We start from the raw sequence: 19,410 nt of genomic DNA on the forward strand, positions 1-19,410 counted from the left end.
GTCTCTGACTGAGTTTGCATTACTGTGATTTGACCTCTCTGCTGGCTGAGATAAGCTCATTTTCAACGTCCAATTCAGAAAGTGATAAAAACAGATCCAGCCATAAAATGCATCATTCTTTTTTGTTTTAGACAACAATTCATGCACTGTTAAACATGTTAAAGCAAGTTGCAAGTGAAAATCTATGTCTCTGACTGAGTTTGCATTACTGTGATTTGACCTCTCTGCTGGCTGAGATAAGCTCATTTTCAACGTCCAATTCAGAAAGTGATAAAAACAGATCCAGCCATAAAATGCATCATTCTTTTTTGTTTTAGACAACAATTCATGCACTGTTAAACATGTTAAAGCAAGTTGCAAGTGAAAATCTATGTCTCTGACTGAGTTTGCATTACTGTGATTTGACCTCTCTGCTGGCTGAGATAAGCTCATTTTCAACGTCCAATTCAGAAAGTGATAAAACAGATCCAGCCATAAAATGCATCATTCTTTTTTGTTTTAGACAACAATTCATGCACTGTTAAACATGTTAAAGCAAGTTGCAAGTGAAAATCTATGTCTCTGACTGAGTTTGCATTACTGTGATTTGACATCTCTGCTGGCTGAGATAAGCTCATTTTCAACGTTCAATTCAGAAAGTGATAAAAACAGATCCAGCCATAAAATGCATCATTCTTTTTTGTTTTAGACAACAATTCATGCACTGTTAAACATGTTAAAGCAAGTTGCAAGTGAAAATCTATGTCTCTGACTGAGTTTGCATTACTGTGATTTGACCTCTCTGCTGGCTGAGATAAGCTCATTTTCAACGTCCAATTCAGAAAGTGATAAAACAGATCCAGCCATAAAATGCATCATTCTTTTTTGTTTTAGAGAACATTTCATGCACTTGTAAACATGTTAAAGCAAGTTGCAGGTGAAAATCTATGTCTCTGACTGAGTTTGCATTACTGTGATTTGACCTCTCTGCTGGCTGAGATAAGCTCATTTTCAACGTCCAATTCAGAAAGTGATAAAAACAGATCCAGCCATAAAATGCATCATTCTTTTTTGTTTTAGACAACAATTCATGCACTGTTAAACATGTTAAAGCAAGTGGCAAGTGAAAATCTATGTCTCTGACTGAGTTTGCATTACTGTGATTTGACCTCTCTGCTGGCTGAGATAAGCTAATTTTCAACGTCCAATTCAGAAAGTGATAAAAACAGATCCAGCCATAAAATGCATCATTCTTTTTTGTTTTAGACAACAATTCATGCACTGTTAAACATGTTAAAGCAAGTTGCAAGTGAAAATCTATGTCTCTGACTGAGTTTGCATTACTGTGATTTGACCTCTCTGCTGGCTGAGATAAGCTCATTTTCAACGTCCAATTCAGAAAGTGATAAAAACAGATCCAGCCATAAAATGCATCATTCTTTTTTGTTTTAGACAACAATTCATGCACTGTTAAACATGTTAAAGCAAGTTGCAAGTGAAAATCTATGTCTCTGACTGAGTTTGCATTACTGTGATTTGACCTCTCTGCTGGCTGAGATAAGCTCATTTTCAACGTCCAATTCAGAAAGTGATAAAACAGATCCAGCCATAAAATGCATCATTCTTTTTTGTTTTAGACAACAATTCATGCACTGTTAAACATGTTAAAGCAAGTTGCAAGTGAAAATCTATGTCTCTGACTGAGTTTGCATTACTGTGATTTGACCTCTCTGCTGGCTGAGATAAGCTCATTTTCAACGTCCAATTCAGAAAGTGATAAAACAGATCCAGCCATAAAATGCATCATTCTTTTTTGTTTTAGACAACATTTCATGCACTTGTAAACATGTTAAAGCAAGTTGCAGGTGAAAATCTATGTCTCTGACTGAGTTTGCATTACTGTGATTTGACCTCTCTGCTGGCTGAGATAAGCTCATTTTCAACGTCCAATTCAGAAAGTGATAAAAACAGATCCAGCCATAAAATGCATCATTCTTTTTTGTTTTAGACAACAATTCATGCACTGTTAAACATGTTAAAGCAAGTGGCAAGTGAAAATCTATGTCTCTGACTGAGTTTGCATTACTGTGATTTGACCTCTCTGCTGGCTGAGATAAGCTCATTTTCAACGTCCAATTCAGAAAGTGATAAAAACAGATCCAGCCATAAAATGCATCATTCTTTTTTGTTTTAGACAACAATTCATGCACTGTTAAACATGTTAAAGCAAGTTGCAAGTGAAAATCTATGTCTCTGACTGAGTTTGCATTACTGTGATTTGACCTCTCTGCTGGCTGAGATAAGCTCATTTTCAACATCCAATTCAGAAAGTGATAAAAACAGATCCAGCCATAAAATGCATCATTCTTTTTTGTTTTAGACAACAATTCATTCACTGTTAAACATGTTAAAGCAAGTTGCAAGTGAAAATCTATGTCTATGACTGAGTTTGCATTACTGCTTATTTTGACCTCTGCTGGCTCTGAAAAGCTCATTTTCAACGTTCAATTCAGAATGTGATAAAACCAGATCCAGCTACTAAAAAGCATTTTCTTTTTGTTTTAGACAACATTTCATGCACTGTTAAATATGTTAAAGCAAGTTGCAAGTGAAAATCTATGTCTATGACTGAGTTTGCATTACTGCTTATTTTGACCTCTGCTGGCTGAGAACAGCTCATTTTCAACGTTGAATTCAGAAAGTGATAAAACCAGATCCAGCCACTAAAATGCATTATTCTTTTTGTTTTAGATAACATTTCATGCACTGTTAAACATGTTAAAGCAAGTTGCAAGTGAAAATCTATGTCTATGACTGAGTTTGCATTACTGCTTATTTTGACCTCTGCTGGCTCTGAAAAGCTCATTTTCAACGTTCAATTCAGAATGTGATAAAACCAGATCCAGCCACTAAAAAGCATTTTCTTTTTGTTTTAGACAACATTTCATGCACTGTTAAACATGTTAAAGCAAGTTGCAAGTGAAAATCTTTGTCTCTGACTGAGTTTGCATTACTGCTTATTTTGACCTCTGCTGGCTCTGAAAAGCTCATTTTCAACGTTCAATTCAGAATGTGATAAAACCAGTTCCAGCCACTAAAAAGCATTTTCTTTTTGTTTTAGACAACATTTCATGCACTGTTAAACATGTTAAAGCAAGTTGCAAGTGAAAATCTATGTCTATGACTGAGTTTGCATTACTGCTTATTTTGACCTCTGCTGGCTCTGAAAAGCTCATTTTCAACGTTCAATTCAGAATGTGATAAAACCAGTTCCAGCCACTAAAAAGCATTTTCTTTTTGTTTTAGACAACATTTCATGCACTGTTAAATATGTTTAAGAATGTTGCAAGTGAAAATCTATGTCTATGACTGAGTTTGCATCACTGCTTATTTTGACCTCTGCTGGCTCTGAAAAGCTCATTTTCAACGTTCAATTCAGAATGTGATAAAACCAGTTCCAGCCACTAAAAAGCATTTTCTTTTTGTTTTAGACAACATTTCATGCACTGTTAAATATGTTTAAGAAAGTTGCAAGTGAAAATCTATGTCTATGACTGAGTTTGCATCACTGCTTATTTTGACCTCTGCTGGCTCTGAAAAGCTCATTTTCAACGTTCAATTCAGAATGTGATAAAACCAGTTCCAGCCACTAAAATGCATTATTCTTTTTGTTTTAGATAACATTTCATGCACTGTTAAACATGTTAAAGCAAGTTGCAAGTGAACATCTATGTCTATGACTGAGTTTGCATTACTGCTTATTTTGACCTCTGCTGGCTCTGAAAAGCTCATTTTCAACGTTCAATTCAGAATGTGATAAAACCAGATCCAGCCACTAAAAAGCATTTTCTTTTTGTTTTAGACAACATTTCATGCACTGTTAAACATGTTAAAGCAAGTTGCAAGTGAAAATCTTTGTCTCTGACTGAGTTTGCATTACTGCTTATTTTGACCTCTGCTGGCTCTGAAAAGCTCATTTTCAACGTTCAATTCAGAATGTGATAAAACCAGTTCCAGCCACTAAAAAGCATTTTCTTTTTGTTTTAGACAACATTTCATGCACTGTTAAACATGTTAAAGCAAGTTGCAAGTGAAAATCTATGTCTATGACTGAGTTTGCATTACTGCTTATTTTGACCTCTGCTGGCTCTGAAAAGCTCATTTTCAACGTTCAATTCAGAATGTGATAAAACCAGTTCCAGCCACTAAAAAGCATTATCTTTTTGTTTTAGACAACATTTCATGCACTGTTAAACATGTTAAAGCAAGTTGCAAGTGAAAATCTATGTCTCTGACTGAGTTTGCATTACTGCTTATTTTGACCTCTGCTGGCTCTGAAAAGCTCATTTTCAACGTTCAATTCAGAATGTGATAAAACCAGTTCCAGCCACTAAAAAGCATTTTCTTTTTCTTTTAGACAACATTTCATGCACTGTTAAATATGTTTAAGAAAGTTGCAAGTGAAAATCTATGTCTATGACTGAGTTTGCATTACTGCTTATTTTGATCTCTGCTGGCTCTGAAAAGCTCATTTTCAACGTCCATCACAGAATGTGATAAAACCAGATCCAGCTACTAAAATGCATCATTCTTTTTGTTTTAGACAACATTTCATGCACTGTTAAACATGTTAAAGCAAGTTGCAAGTGAAAATCTATGTCTCTGACTGAGTTTGCATTACTGTGATTTGACCCTTCTGCTGGCTGAGATAAGCTCATTTTCAACGTTCAATTTAGAATGTGATAAAACCAGTTCCAGCCACTAAAAAGCATTATCTTTTTGTTTTAGACAACATTTCATGCACTGTTAAACATGTTAAAGCAAGTTGCAAGTGAAAATCTATGTCTCTGACTGAGTTTGCATTACTGCTTATTTTGACCTCTGCTGGCTCTGAAAAGCTCATTTTCAACGTTCAATTCAGAATGTGATAAAACCAGTTCCAGCCACTAAAAAGCATTTTCTTTTTGTTTTAGACAACATTTCATGCACTGTTAAATATGTTTAAGAATGTTGCAAGTGAAAATCTATGTCTATGACTGAGTTTGCATTACTGCTTATTTTGACCTCTGCTGGCTCTGAAAAGCTCATTTTCAACGTTCAATTCAGAATGTGATAAAACCAGATCCAGCCACTAAAAAGCATTTTCTTTTTGTTTTAGACAACATTTCATGCACTGTTAAACATGTTAAAGCAAGTTGCAAGTGAAAATCTTTGTCTCTGACTGAGTTTGCATTACTGCTTATTTTGACCTCTGCTGGCTCCTAAAAGCTCATTTTCAACGTTCAATTCAGAATGTTATAAAACCAGTTCCAGCCACTAAAAAGCATTATCTTTTTGTTTTAGACAACATTTCATGCACTGTTAAACATGTTAAAGCAAGTTGCAAGTGAAAATCTATGTCTCTGACTGAGTTTGCATTACTGCTTATTTTGACCTCTGCTGGCTCTGAAAAGCTCATTTTCAACGTTCAATTCAGAATGTGATAAAACCAGTTCCAGCCACTAAAAAGCATTTTCTTTTTGTTTTAGACAACATTTCATGCACTGTTAAATATGTTTAAGAAAGTTGCAAGTGAAAATCTATGTCTATGACTGAGTTTGCATCACTGCTTATTTTGACCTCTGCTGGCTCTGAAAAGCTCATTTTCAACGTTCAATTCAGAATGTGATAAAACCAGTTCCAGCCACTAAAAAGCATTATCTTTTTGTTTTAGACAACATTTCATGCACTGTTAAACATGTTAAAGCAAGTTGCAAGTGAAAATCTATGTCTCTGACTGAGTTTGCATTACTGCTTATTTTGACCTCTGCTGGCTCTGAAAAGCTCATTTTCAACGTTCAATTCAGAATGTGATAAAACCAGTTCCAGCCACTAAAAAGCATTTTCTTTTTGTTTTAGACAACATTTCATGCACTGTTAAATATGTTTAAGAAAGTTGCAAGTGAAAATCTATGTCTATGACTGAGTTTGCATTACTGCTTATTTTGATCTCTGCTGGCTCTGAAAAGCTCATTTTCAACGTCCATCACAGAATGTGATAAAACCAGATCCAGCTACTAAAATGCATCATTCTTTTTGTTTTAGACAACATTTCATGCACTGTTAAACATGTTAAAGCAAGTTGCAAGTGAAAATCTATGTCTCTGACTGAGTTTGCATTACTGTGATTTGACCCTTCTGCTGGCTGAGATAAGCTCATTTTCAACGTTCAATTTAGAATGTGATAAAACCAGTTCCAGCCACTAAAAAGCATTATCTTTTTGTTTTAGACAACATTTCATGCACTGTTAAACATGTTAAAGCAAGTTGCAAGTGAAAATCTATGTCTCTGACTGAGTTTGCATTACTGCTTATTTTGACCTCTGCTGGCTCTGAAAAGCTCATTTTCAACGTTCAATTCAGAATGTGATAAAACCAGTTCCAGCCACTAAAAAGCATTTTCTTTTTGTTTTAGACAACATTTCATGCACTGTTAAATATGTTTAAGAATGTTGCAAGTGAAAATCTATGTCTATGACTGAGTTTGCATCACTGCTTATTTTGACCTCTGCTGGCTCTGAAAAGCTCATTTTCAACGTTCAATTCAGAATGTGATAAAACCAGTTCCAGCCACTAAAAAGCATTTTCTTTTTGTTTTAGACAACATTTCATGCACTGTTAAATATGTTTAAGAAAGTTGCAAGTGAAAATCTATGTCTATGACTGAGTTTGCATCACTGCTTATTTTGACCTCTGCTGGCTCTGAAAAGCTAAATTTCAACGTTCAATTCAGAATGTGATAAAACCAGTTCCAGCCACTAAAAAGCATTTTCTTTTTGTTTTAGACAACAATTCATGCACTGTTAAACATGTTAAAGCAAGTTGCAAGTGAAAATCTATGTCTCTGACTGAGTTTGCATTACTGCTTATTTTGACCTCTGCTGGCTGAGAACAGCTCATTTTCAACGTTGAATTCAGAAAGTGATAAAACCAGATCCAGCCACTAAAATGCATTATTCTTTTTGTTTTAGATAACATTTCATGCACTGTTAAACATGTTAAAGCAAGTTGCAAGTGAAAATCTATGTCTATGACTGAGTTTGCATTACTGCTTATTTTGACCTCTGCTGGCTCTGAAAAGCTCATTTTCAACGTTCAATTCAGAATGTGATAAAACCAGATCCAGCCACTAAAAAGCATTTTCTTTTTGTTTTAGACAACATTTCATGCACTGTTAAATATGTTAAAGCAAGTTGCAAGTGAAAATCTATGTCTATGACTGAGTTTGCATTACTGCTTATTTTGACCTCTGCTGGCTGAGAACAGCTCATTTTCAACGTTGAATTCAGAAAGTGATAAAACCAGATCCAGCCACTAAAATGCATTATTCTTTTTGTTTTAGATAACATTTCATGCACTGTTAAACATGTTAAAGCAAGTTGCAAGTGAAAATCTATGTCTATGACTGAGTTTGCATTACTGCTTATTTTGACCTCTGCTGGCTCTGAAAAGGTCATTTTCAACGTTCAATTCAGAATGTGATAAAACCAGATCCAGCCACTAAAAAGCATTTTCTTTTTGTTTTAGACAACATTTCATGCACTGTTAAACATGTTAAAGCAAGTTGCAAGTGAAAATCTTTGTCTCTGACTGAGTTTGCATTACTGCTTATTTTGACCTCTGCTGGCTCTGAAAAGCTCATTTTCAACGTTCAATTCAGAATGTGATAAAACCAGTTCCAGCCACTAAAAAGCATTTTCTTTTTGTTTTAGACAACATTTCATGCACTGTTAAACATGTTAAAGCAAGTTGCAAGTGAAAATCTATGTCTATGACTGAGTTTGCATTACTGCTTAGTGTGGTTTATTCATAAACTAATTTCGAGAGGATCACGTGCTTATAATCAACATGGCTGGCTCCTTATTAGCTCCGTAATCAGCCCCATTAGAATATTACGGAAGCATTATAAATAACCTGAGTTTATCACTCCAGTTATCTTCGTCTTGAAGAAGCTCAGTCCGCCTCGCTATAAGCAACAGCCTGACTAAGCAACAAGCAACAAGCAACAAACAACAAACAACAAGCAACAAACAACAAACGAACCATCAACATCTTCAATATTCCTACAATACTATACAAACCAACGGAACACCAGCTATCAACATGGAAAACAACGGCAACAATAACACCAACAACAACCAAGAAAATATCCACCAAGAACACCCCGCTCCACCCGAGACGCCCGCGGCGCTCCACTCTCACTCAGCCCCGCGAGGCAACATACTAGAAGCCGAAGCCTCTACCAGAGGCCGGAGGATGACTCGCTCCACTTCAGCCCGCACATACCAAACCGGATCCGTTTCTCCAGCAGCACAAAGACAACAAATAAGCTCACCTACCTCATCATATGCATCGGCCTCCTCCTTCATTCACCCGACGAAAAGAATTACAGTCAACGAACTCCGAAAACTTCTTGCAGACCTCGGCATCCACGCTCCCCGTTCACTCAATAAACCGGAACTTCTGAAACTCTACTCTAACGCCACATCGGACTCTCACCCTTCCCATACATCACCTACAAGAGGAAACAATAGACAATCCAGCGATCGCCCCACTCCGTATCCAACGCAAGGAAAGAGAAAGGAAAAATCAAAACATGCACCTCGCCGCACTCCCGCCAGACCACGCCCCCAGGAACCACAAGCACAACACATGACGTCACACCTCACCGACCAGGACTACAACCAGACGAACTACAATCCCCAATCTGTTCCTCCTCAACCCTACTCTACCTCTCTTTCCTGGCCTCCAGCCCCCATCTCCAGTTCTTCTAATAGCCCTAATTTCCCCTCTACTTCAGCTACTCATTTCCTCCCTTCTAACACTGTTCCTCCAGCTATTTCTCAACCTCAATCTTTTCCCCCTCTCTCCAACCCCCCGCTTCATGCTCCATCCCCTTTCAACCTGCTACTCATCCTTCCTGCTTCCCCTCTTCATCACTCCCCCCCATACTTACAAACACAAACCCCACTCAGCAAATACCTACCCCCGCACCAGTTTCTGCCTCACGCCCCCCTTTCACACTCTCTTCAGCCACGCCCCTTCCTCCACCTAACAACGCCCTGGCAATGGAACCACCCCAAGTCTCCAATGCAGCACGAAACCAGATCCTCTCAGGTGCCGACGTTGACCTCATCACTCTCCTATCACCCATCACACCCCCCACGGCGGAACGCCAGGTAGATTGCGGCGAATATTCTCTCACACTCAAACAGCCCCATAGCTCTCATTCACGCATCCTATCTTTAGCCGAATTTAACATAGCCTTCTCCCGATACACAGACATCATCTGCTCCGTTTTCCCCCATAGGAGACGCGAGCTAAATGACTACATGGCCATCATCGCCGAGCTCGCGCTCTCGTATGGGGGAACACATTTTTATACTTACCACAAACTATTCTCCGCTAAATGCGCAATTAGAGTGACTCAGTGGAATCAGTGTCCTTATTGGGGGGCTTTGGACACTGACCTCCACAACCGAGTCTTCCTAGGTTGCCGCAACCTGTCCTGCGCGGTCTGCCGTTCTAACCTGCACCCTACTACTTCCTGTCCCTTCATTATTCCTTCTTCCGACACTCAGACAGCAGTCAAATCTTCCAGCTACACCCCTCGCCCCCCCAACCATCACATTCCCCCTCTTCTCTCCTCCTCTTCTTTCCATCCCCCTCCCAACCGTGACACCTGCCAAAACTTTAACATTGGCAGGTGTCACAAAAACCCATGCAAATATTTACATATTTGCTCCTATTGTGGCGGCGCCCACACCAAAATCGTCTGCTCTGTTTGGAAATCCCTCAATAAAAGATCAAAAAATTACCTGTCGACTCTAATTAATGTTCCTCACCTGGCTCATGAATTACATTCTCACCCTGATACTAACTTTTCTGCTTTTCTCATTTCAGGTCTAACTCACGGATTCCACCCTGGCGTTTCAGCACTTCCTTCCTATAATCTCTTTTGTCCCAACCTACAATCAGCAAACACAGAACCAGAAACTGTCGATTTGCTGATTAAAAAAGAAATTGAAAACAAATTTATGATTGGGCCATTCTCTGCTCCTCCATTTACCGTTTCACGCATTAGCCCAATTGGCATCGCTACACGAAAATTCTCAGATAAAAAACGTCTAATCATTGATCTATCTGCCCCACATAACTCCGTCTTCCCTAGCATCAATAGCACCATCGAGCCAGACGAATTCTCACTCCACTATCACGACATAGATCAAGCTATCTCCCTTATCAAAATAGCTGGACGCAACGCGTGGCTCGCTAAAGTCGACATCACATCCGCTTTCAAAATTATGCCTATTCACCCCGATTTCTGGCACCTGTTCGGTATCCAATGGCGATCAAAATTTTACTTCTCAGTCCGACTTACCTTCGGGTGCAGAAGTAGCCCCAAAATTTTCGATACGCTCTCAGAAGCACTATGTTGGATTCTCTCCAATAACTACGGCGTTCCGTATCTGATTCATCTCCTAGATGACTTCCTAATCATTTCCCCGCCGTCTTCACCGCCAGCCAAACACTTAGCGATCACCCAAAAGGTTTTCGCTGATCTCGGTATTCCTCTCGCTGAAGAGAAAACTTCCGGACCCAGCACTTCCATCGAATTTCTGGGTGTAAAATTAGACTCTAACAAATTCGAAGCATCCCTCCCCCAAGAGAAAATCGATCGCATCATATCTCTTTCTCTAATCTTCTTAGAGAAACAAATATGTACCAAGCGCGAACTCCTATCTATCCTCGGGCACCTAAATTTCGCCATGCGAATTATCCCCCAAGGCCGCCCGTTCATTTCTCACCTCCTCCAGCTAGCAGCTTCAGTTAACAGTTTAGAAGAATCCATTCTTCTTAACAAACCCAGTCGCGAAGAACTCAGCTTATGGATCTCATTCCTTAAGCAATGGAACGGCTGTTCCTTTTTCTATAGCGACCTAATCACATCCCCAGTCGACATCAGTCTATTTACCGACGCTGCCCCCTCAGTTGGCTTTGGAGGCTTTTATCAAGGGCATTGGTTCGCCTCCCCATGGCCACACCAAATGCTCAATATCCCTCAAAATCAATACTCATCAGCTCTCTTTGAACTATATCCCATAGTCGTCGCAGCCATTCTATGGGGTCATCAATGGTCTGCCTCTTGCATCCTCATCCACTGCGATAATGAAGCCACTGTACAGTGCGTAAATAAAGGGCGTTCCCATTCCCCGCCTCTCATGCCTCTACTAAGACGCCTAGTATGGACATCAGCTAACAAACAATTTATTGTGGTTGCTAAACATGTACCAGGATGCAAAAATCAAATTGCTGACTCTCTCTCTCGTTTCTCTTTTCAGAAATTTCAAGAATTGGCTCCAGAAGCGGACCCCCATCCGACACCTGTCCCTCCCTATTCAGAAATGATCTTGCCATAGATCACCCTCTACATAACCTCCGACATATTTCTGTATCTCTCATCCTACAAGGAATAGCTCCCAGAACCCTCCAGTCATATCTCACAGCCTGGAATTCATTCAAACACTTCCATTCAGTATACAAAGCACCCTTCCCCGACTTTTCCCTCCTCTCAATTACCTCCTTCATATCCCACCTTCACATTTCCAAAAATATGCAATCCGGCTCCATCAGAAGTTACCTAAGCGGGATCCAGTTTTTCCATAAATTAATTCACGGATCTCCCTCTGATGCCATACTCAATTCTCAAACTTCCCTCCTCATCAAAGGCATACAGAAAACCCACCCTCACCCCCCTGATCCTAGGCTACCCATAACACTCAACATTCTCACTAAATGCATCCACACACTTCGCAAAGGTTATCAATCCATCAACACAGCTCGCACCCTCGATACCATGTTTACCCTAGCATTTTTGGCTTCCTTAGATGCTCAGAAATCACAACCACTTCTAAATTCAACCCCTCCATTCACCCTACCATCTCCGATTTGACTGTGCTTGACAAAGAAACCATTTCCTTCTTCGTCAAACAGAGCAAAACAGATCAAATTCGCAAAGGTCACCATATATACATATTTGACATACCATCCCCCACCCACCACTTTCAAACCCTTCTAGCATTCCTACAGTTTAGGAAGCTCCAAGACCCCAACCCCCTGTCTCCACTTTTCACAGACGACTACAACCGCCCTGTAACCAGATTCTGGTTCCAAAAACACCTCAAAGAAATACTACGGCTATCAGGTCTCTCCCCCGACTCATTCTCAAACCATTCTTTCAGAATCGGGGCCGCCACTACAGCAGCCCACAATGGGCTCTCCCAAAGTCAGATCCAAGCCCTCGGCCGCTGGTCCTCAGATGCCTTCAATTCCTACATTCGATTCAGCCGACCACCTCTCAAAGAAGCCCAGTCGTCTCTCACCAGACGACTTTCACCATCCTGAAATTACAGCAACTATCTGTCCCCCCCCCCCCCCCCAACTGCTTTCTAGAGCCCTCATCCCAGCCAATAGCCCCAAGCTACCAGTAGGGAACCTTCTAAGTCTTCACTTCCTTCTTGCGTTGAGTTCCTCCGCACCCCCTTCTCTTCCTTCAAGCGTTGAATGCTTCCGCTCTTCTCTCCATCCCCTCCCTCTTTGAACCTCCCCCCAACATCCTTACTCCCTACCCCCTTCCAGCGTCGAGTTTCTCCGCTACTTTTCTTTTTTCAGCGTCGAGTTGCTCCGCTACTATCCCTCCTTTCTAGCTTCAAGTTCTTCTACTACTCTTATCTCTTCAGCTTAATTAACACATCTAAAGCCCGACTCCCCCGGAGTCAATTAACCCCTTAATTACATCCCTCAACAATTGACATTTTTCTTCTTTTCTAGCGTTGAGTTCCTCCGCATCTCCTATCCTAATTTCTATAGCGTTGAGTTTCTCCGCATCTCCTTTCCTTCCTTCCAGCGTCGAATGCCTCCGCTCTTTCCTCCATCCCCTCCCTCTCTCTCCCCCCCCCAACATCTCCACTCCCTACCCCTTTCCAGCGTCGAGTTTCTCCGCTTCTTTTCTTTTTTCAGCGTCGAGTTGCTCCGCTACTATCACTTCCTTCTAGCGTTGAGTATTCCGCTACTCTTTTCAGCCTAAGCTTTGACTCCCCCGGAGTCCTGCTCAGCCCACCTCCTATAGGAGTCTCCACCTCCCCCTCCCTATTTAGACTCCTGTAGGAGTATAATCTTTCAGCTCTAACTCCCACGGAGTCGCCCCAAGAGCTACGACTCCCACGGAGTCCTCCCCCTCCCCCTCTCTCCTGCCCCGGCCAAATACGCATCTTTCCTGCCTTCTTGCGTTGAGTTCCTCCGCATCTCCTGTCCTATATTCCCTGGCGTTGAGTTCCTCCGCATCTCCTTTTCTTCCTTCCAGCGTAGAATGCTTCCGCTCTTTTCTCTCTCCCCTCTTATAACCCCTCTCCTCTCCCCCACCCTTAACTCCCAATCCCCCTTCCAGCGTTGAGTTCCTCCGCTACTTTTCTTTCTTCAGCGTCGAGTTTCTCCGCTACCTTACTATATTCAGCGTCGAGTTCCTCCGCTACTCTTTCTATATTTCAAAGCATCACTCACCCACGCTCAGACTCCCCCGGAGTCCCCGCCCAGCCCACCATCTACAGGAGTCTCCACCTCCCCCTCCCTTCCCAGACTCCTGTAGTAGTCCAATTCTACAGCTCTAACTCCCCCGGAGTTGACCACAGAGCTCTGATTCCCATAGATTTCTTTTCTTTACCTTTCCAGCGTCGAGTTCCTCCGCATCTCATGTTCTCTCCTTCCTAGCGTTGAGTTCCTCCGCATCCTCTTTACTTCCTTCCAGCGTCGAATGCTTCCGCTCTTCTCTCCACCCCCTCTACAACCCCTCTCCCCTTCCCACTCCACACCCCTTTTCCCAGCGTTGAGTTCCTCCGCTACTTTTCTTCTTTCAGCGTTGAATTACTCCGCTACTTCCTATTTCTAGCATCAAATCTCTTTGCTACTCTCCTTCCTTCCGTTAGGCACCCTCCCCAACCCTGCCGCCCCAAACCCGACTCCCACGGAGTCCCCAACCCTCCTAGAATCAGTTACAACTTCTCCCACAGTAACCTATCTCACTTTAACTGACATTTCAGCAGCCGGATATGGCACTGACCTCCTGCTTTTGGGGGGCACTTCAATACGCGGCTGCTGTCCCGAGCGGAAAACGTTTGCCTTTTTGGGGAGTTTTCGAGACCTACCTGACCTCGAACTCCCCTCTCGCCCTTCTAACGGGAGGGAGCCCCGGGCTCGAGGATATTACGAGCTCAGGGCTCTCTCCCGGGACAGCATGCCAAATACGCTTTATTGATTATCAGCTAAGTGTGAACTCTTGAAGTGTGGTTTATTCATAAACTAATTTCGAGAGGATCACGTGTTTATAATCAACATGGCTGGCTCCTTATTAGCTCCGTAATCAGCCCCATTAGATGATTACGGAAGCATTATAAATAACCTGAGTTTATCACTCCAGTTATCTTCGTCTTGAAGCTCCCCCCTTTCCACCCCTTCATCCTCCTCCTTTCCTGATGGGCGACACGGTGGCCCAGTGGCTAGCACTGTTGCCTCACAGCAAGAACACCGCCGGTTCAACTTTTCGGGCCGGTCGGTGTTTCTGTGCGGAGTTTGCATGATCTCCCCCTGTTCGCGTGGGTTTCCCCCGGGTTCCCCGGTTTCCTCCCACCGTCCAAAACATGAACCATAGCCAAATTGACTAAAACAAATTATCACCCAATACAACCTCAGTTCACACTTCTCACGGTGACAAGCAGGGGAGTTTTCGAGACCTACCTGACCTCGAACTCCCCTCTCGCCCTTCTAACGGGAGGGAGCCCCGGGCTCGAGGATATTACGAGCTCAGGGCTCTCTCCCGGGACAGCATGCCAAATACGCTTTATTGATTATCAGCTAAGTGTGAACTCTTGAATTTTGACCTCTGCTGGCTCTGAAAAGCTCATTTTCAACGTTCAATTTAGAATGTGATAAAACCAGTTCCAGCCACTAAAAAGCATTATCTTTTTGTTTTAGACAACATTTCATGCACTGTTAAACATGTTAAAGCAAGTTGCAAGTGAAAATCTATGTCTCTGACTGAGTTTGCATTACTGCTTATTTTGACCTCTGCTGGCTCTGAAAAGCTCATTTTCAACGTTCAATTCAGAATGTGATAAAACCAGTTCCAGCCACTAAAAAGCATTTTCTTTTTGTTTTAGACAACATTTCATGCACTGTAAAATATGTTTAAGAAAGTTGCAAGTGAAAATCTATGTCTATGACTGAGTTTGCATCACTGCTTATTTTGACCTCTGCTGGCTCTGAAAAGCTCATTTTCAACGTTCAATTCAGAATGTGATAAAACCAGTTCCAGCCACTAAAAAGCATTATCTTTTTGTTTTAGACAACAATTCATGCACTGTTAAACATGTTAAAGCAAGTTGCAAGTGAACATCTATGTCTATGACTGAGTTTGCATTACTGCTTATTTTGACCTCTGCTGGCTCTGAAAAGCTCATTTTCAACGTTCAATTCAGAATGTGATAAAACCAGTTCCAGCCACTAAAAAGCATTATCTTTTTGTTTTAGACAACATTTCATGCACTGTTAAACATGTTAAAGCAAGTTGCAAGTGAAAATCTATGTCTCTGACTGAGTTTGCATTACTGCTTATTTTGACCTCTGCTGGCTCTGAAAAGCTCATTTTCAACGTTCAATTCAGAATGTGATAAAATCAGTTCCAGCCACTAAAAAGAATTTTTTTTTTCTTTTAGACAACATTTCATGCACTGTTAAATATGTTTAAGAAAGTTGCAAGTGAAAATCTATGTCTATGACTGAGTTTGCATTACTGCTTATTTTGATCTCTGCTGGCTCTGAAAAGCTAATTTTCAACGTCCATCACAGAATGTGATAAAACCAGATCCAGCTACTAAAATGCATCATTCTTTTTGTTTTAGACAACATTTCATGCACTGTTAAACATGTTAAAGCAAGTTGCAAGTGAAAATCTATGTCTCTGACTGAGTTTGCATTACTGTGATTTGACCCTTCTGCTGGCTGAGATAAGCTCATTTTCAACGTTCAATTTAGAATGTGATAAAACCAGTTCCAGCCACTAAAAAGAATTATCTTTTTGTTTTAGACAACATGTCATGCACTGTTAAACATGTTAAAGCAAGTTGCAAGTGAAAATCTATGTCTCTGACTGAGTTTGCATTACTGCTTATTTTGACCTCTGCTGGCTGAGAACAGCTCATTTTCAACGTTGAATTCAGAAAGTGATAAAACCAGATCCAGCCACTAAAATGCATTATTCTTTTTGTTTTAGATAACATTTCATGCACTGTTAAACATGTTAAAGCAAGATGCAAGTGAAAATCTATGTCTATGACTGAGTTTGCATTACTGCTTATTTTGACCTCTGCTGGCTCTGAAAAGCTCATTTTCAACGTTCAATTCAGAATGTGATAAAACCAGATCCAGCCACTAAAAAGCATTTTCTTTTTGTTTTAGACAACATTTCATGCACTGTTAAACATGTTAAAGCAAGTTGCAAGTGAAAATCTTTGTCTCTGACTGAGTTTGCATTACTGCTTATTTTGACCTCTGCTGGCTCCTAAAAGCTCATTTTCAACGTTCAATTCAGAATGTGATAAAACCAGTTCCAGCCACTAAAAAGCATTATCTTTTTGTTTTAGACAACATTTCATGCACTGTTAAACATGTTAAAGCAAGTTGCAAGTGAAAATCTATGTCTCTGACTGAGTTTGCATTACTGCTTATTTTGACCTCTGCTGGCTCTGAAAAGCTCATTTTCAACGTTCAATTCAGAATGTGATAAAACCAGTTCCAGCCACTAAAAAGCATTTTCTTTTTGTTTTAGACAACATTTCATGCACTGTTAAATATGTTTAAGAAAGTTGCAAGTGAAAATCTATGTCTATGACTGAGTTTGCATTACTGCTTATTTTGATCTCTGCTGGCTCTGAAAAGCTCATTTTCAACGTCCATCACAGAATGTGATAAAACCAGATCCAGCTACTAAAATGCATCATTCTTTTTGTTTTAGACAACATTTCATGCACTGTTAAACATGTTAAAGCAAGTTGCAAGTGAAAATCTATGTCTCTGACTGAGTTTGCATTACTGTGATTTGACCCTTCTGCTGGCTGAGATAAGCTCATTTTCAACGTTCAATTTAGAATGTGATAAAACCAGTTCCAGCCACTAAAAAGCATTATCTTTTTGTTTTAGACAACATTTCATGCACTGTTAAACATGTTAAAGCAAGTTGCAAGTGAAAATCTATGTCTCTGACTGAGTTTGCATTACTGCTTATTTTGACCTCTGCTGGCTCTGAAAAGCTCATTTTCAACGTTCAATTCAGAATGTGATAAAACCAGTTCCAGCCACTAAAAAGCATTTTCTTTTTGTTTTAGACAACATTTCATGCACTGTTAAATATGTTTAAGAAAGTTGCAAGTGAAAATCTATGTCTATGACTGAGTTTGCATCACTGCTTATTTTGACCTCTGCTGGCTCTGAAAAGCTCATTTTCAACGTTCAATTCAGAATGTGATAAAACCAGTTCCAGCCACTAAAAAGCATTTTCTTTTTGTTTTAGACAACATTTCATGCACTGTTAAACATGTTAAAGCAAGTTGCAAGTGAAAATCTTTGTCTCTGACTGAGTTTGCATTACTGCTTATTTTGACCTCTGCTGGCTCTGAAAAGCTCATTTTCAACGTTCAATTCAGAATGTGATAAAACCAGATCCAGCCACTAAAAAGCATTATCTTTTTGTTTTAGACAACATTTCATGCACTGTTAAACATGTTAAAGCAAGTTGCAAGTGAAAATCTATGTCTCTGACTGAGTTTGCATTACTGCTTATTTTGACCTCTGCTGGCTCTGAAAAGCTCATTTTCAACGTTCAATTCAGAATGTGATAAAACCAGTTCCAGCCACTAAAAAGCATTATCTTTTTGTTTTAGACAACATTTCATGCACTGTTAAACATGTTAAAGCAAGTTGCAAGTGAAAATCTATGTCTCTGACTGAGTTTGCATTACTGCTTATTTTGACCTCTGCTGGCTCTGAAAAGCTCATTTTCAACGTTCAATTCAGAATGTGATAAAACCAGTTCCAGCCACTAAAAAGCATTTTCTTTTTGTTTTAGACAACATTTCATGCACTGTTAAATATGTTTAAGAAAGTTGCAAGTGAAAATCTATGTCTATGACTGAGTTTGCATCACTGCTTATTTTGACCTCTGCTGGCTCTGAAAAGCTAATTTTCAACGTTCAATTCAGATTGTGATAAAACCAGTTCCAGCCACTAAAAAGCATTTTCTTTTTGTTTTAGACGACAATTCATGCACTGTTAAACATGTTAAAGCAAGTTGCAAGTGAAAATCTATGTCTATGACTGAGTTTGCATTACTGCTTATTTTGACCTCTGCTGGCTGAGAACAGCTCATTTTCAACGTTGAATTCAGAAAGTGATAAAACCAGATCCAGCCACTAAAATGCATTATTCTTTTTGTTTTAGATAACATTTCATGCACTGTTAAACATGTTAAAGCAAGTTGCAAGTGAAAATCTATGTCTATGACTGAGTTTGCATTACTGCTTATTTTGACCTCTGCTGGCTCTGAAAAGCTCATTTTCAACGTTCAATTCAGAATGTGATAAAACCAGATCCAGCCACTAAAAAGCATTTTCTTTTTGTTTTAGACAACATTTCATGCACTGTTAAACATGTTAAAGCAAGTTGCAAGTGAAAATCTTTGTCTCTGACTGAGTTTGCATTACTGCTTATTTTGACCTCTGCTGGCTCTGAAAAGCTCATTTTCAACATTCAATTCAGAATGTGATAAAACCAGTTCCAGCCACTAAAAAGCATTTTCTTTTTGTTTTAGACAACATTTCATGCACTGTTAAACATGTTAAAGCAAGTTGCAAGTGAAAATCTATGTCTCTGACTGAGTTTGCATTACAGCTTATTTTGACCTCTGCTGGCTCTGTAAAAGCTCATTTTCAACGTTCAATTCAGAATGTGATAAAACCAGTTCCAGCCACTAAAAAGCATTTTCTTTTTGTTTTAGACAACATTTCATGCACTGTTAAATATGTTTAAGAAAGTTGCAAGTGAAAATCTATGTCTATGACTGAGTTTGCATTACTGCTTATTTTGATCTCTGCTGGCTCTGAAAAGCTCATTTTCAACGTCCATCACAGAATGTGATAAAACCAGATCCAGCTACTAAAATGCATCATTCTTTTTGTTTTAGACAACATTTCATGCACTGTTAAACATGTTAAAGCAAGTTGCAAGTGAAAATCTATGTCTCTGACTGAGTTTGCATTACTGTGATTTGACCCTTCTGCTGGCTGA

Source organism: Danio rerio, chromosome 16 (assembly GCF_052040795.2).
Source record: "Danio rerio strain M-AB ecotype USA chromosome 16, GRCz13ab, whole genome shotgun sequence".
Lineage (NCBI taxonomy): Eukaryota > Metazoa > Chordata > Actinopteri > Cypriniformes > Danionidae > Danio > Danio rerio.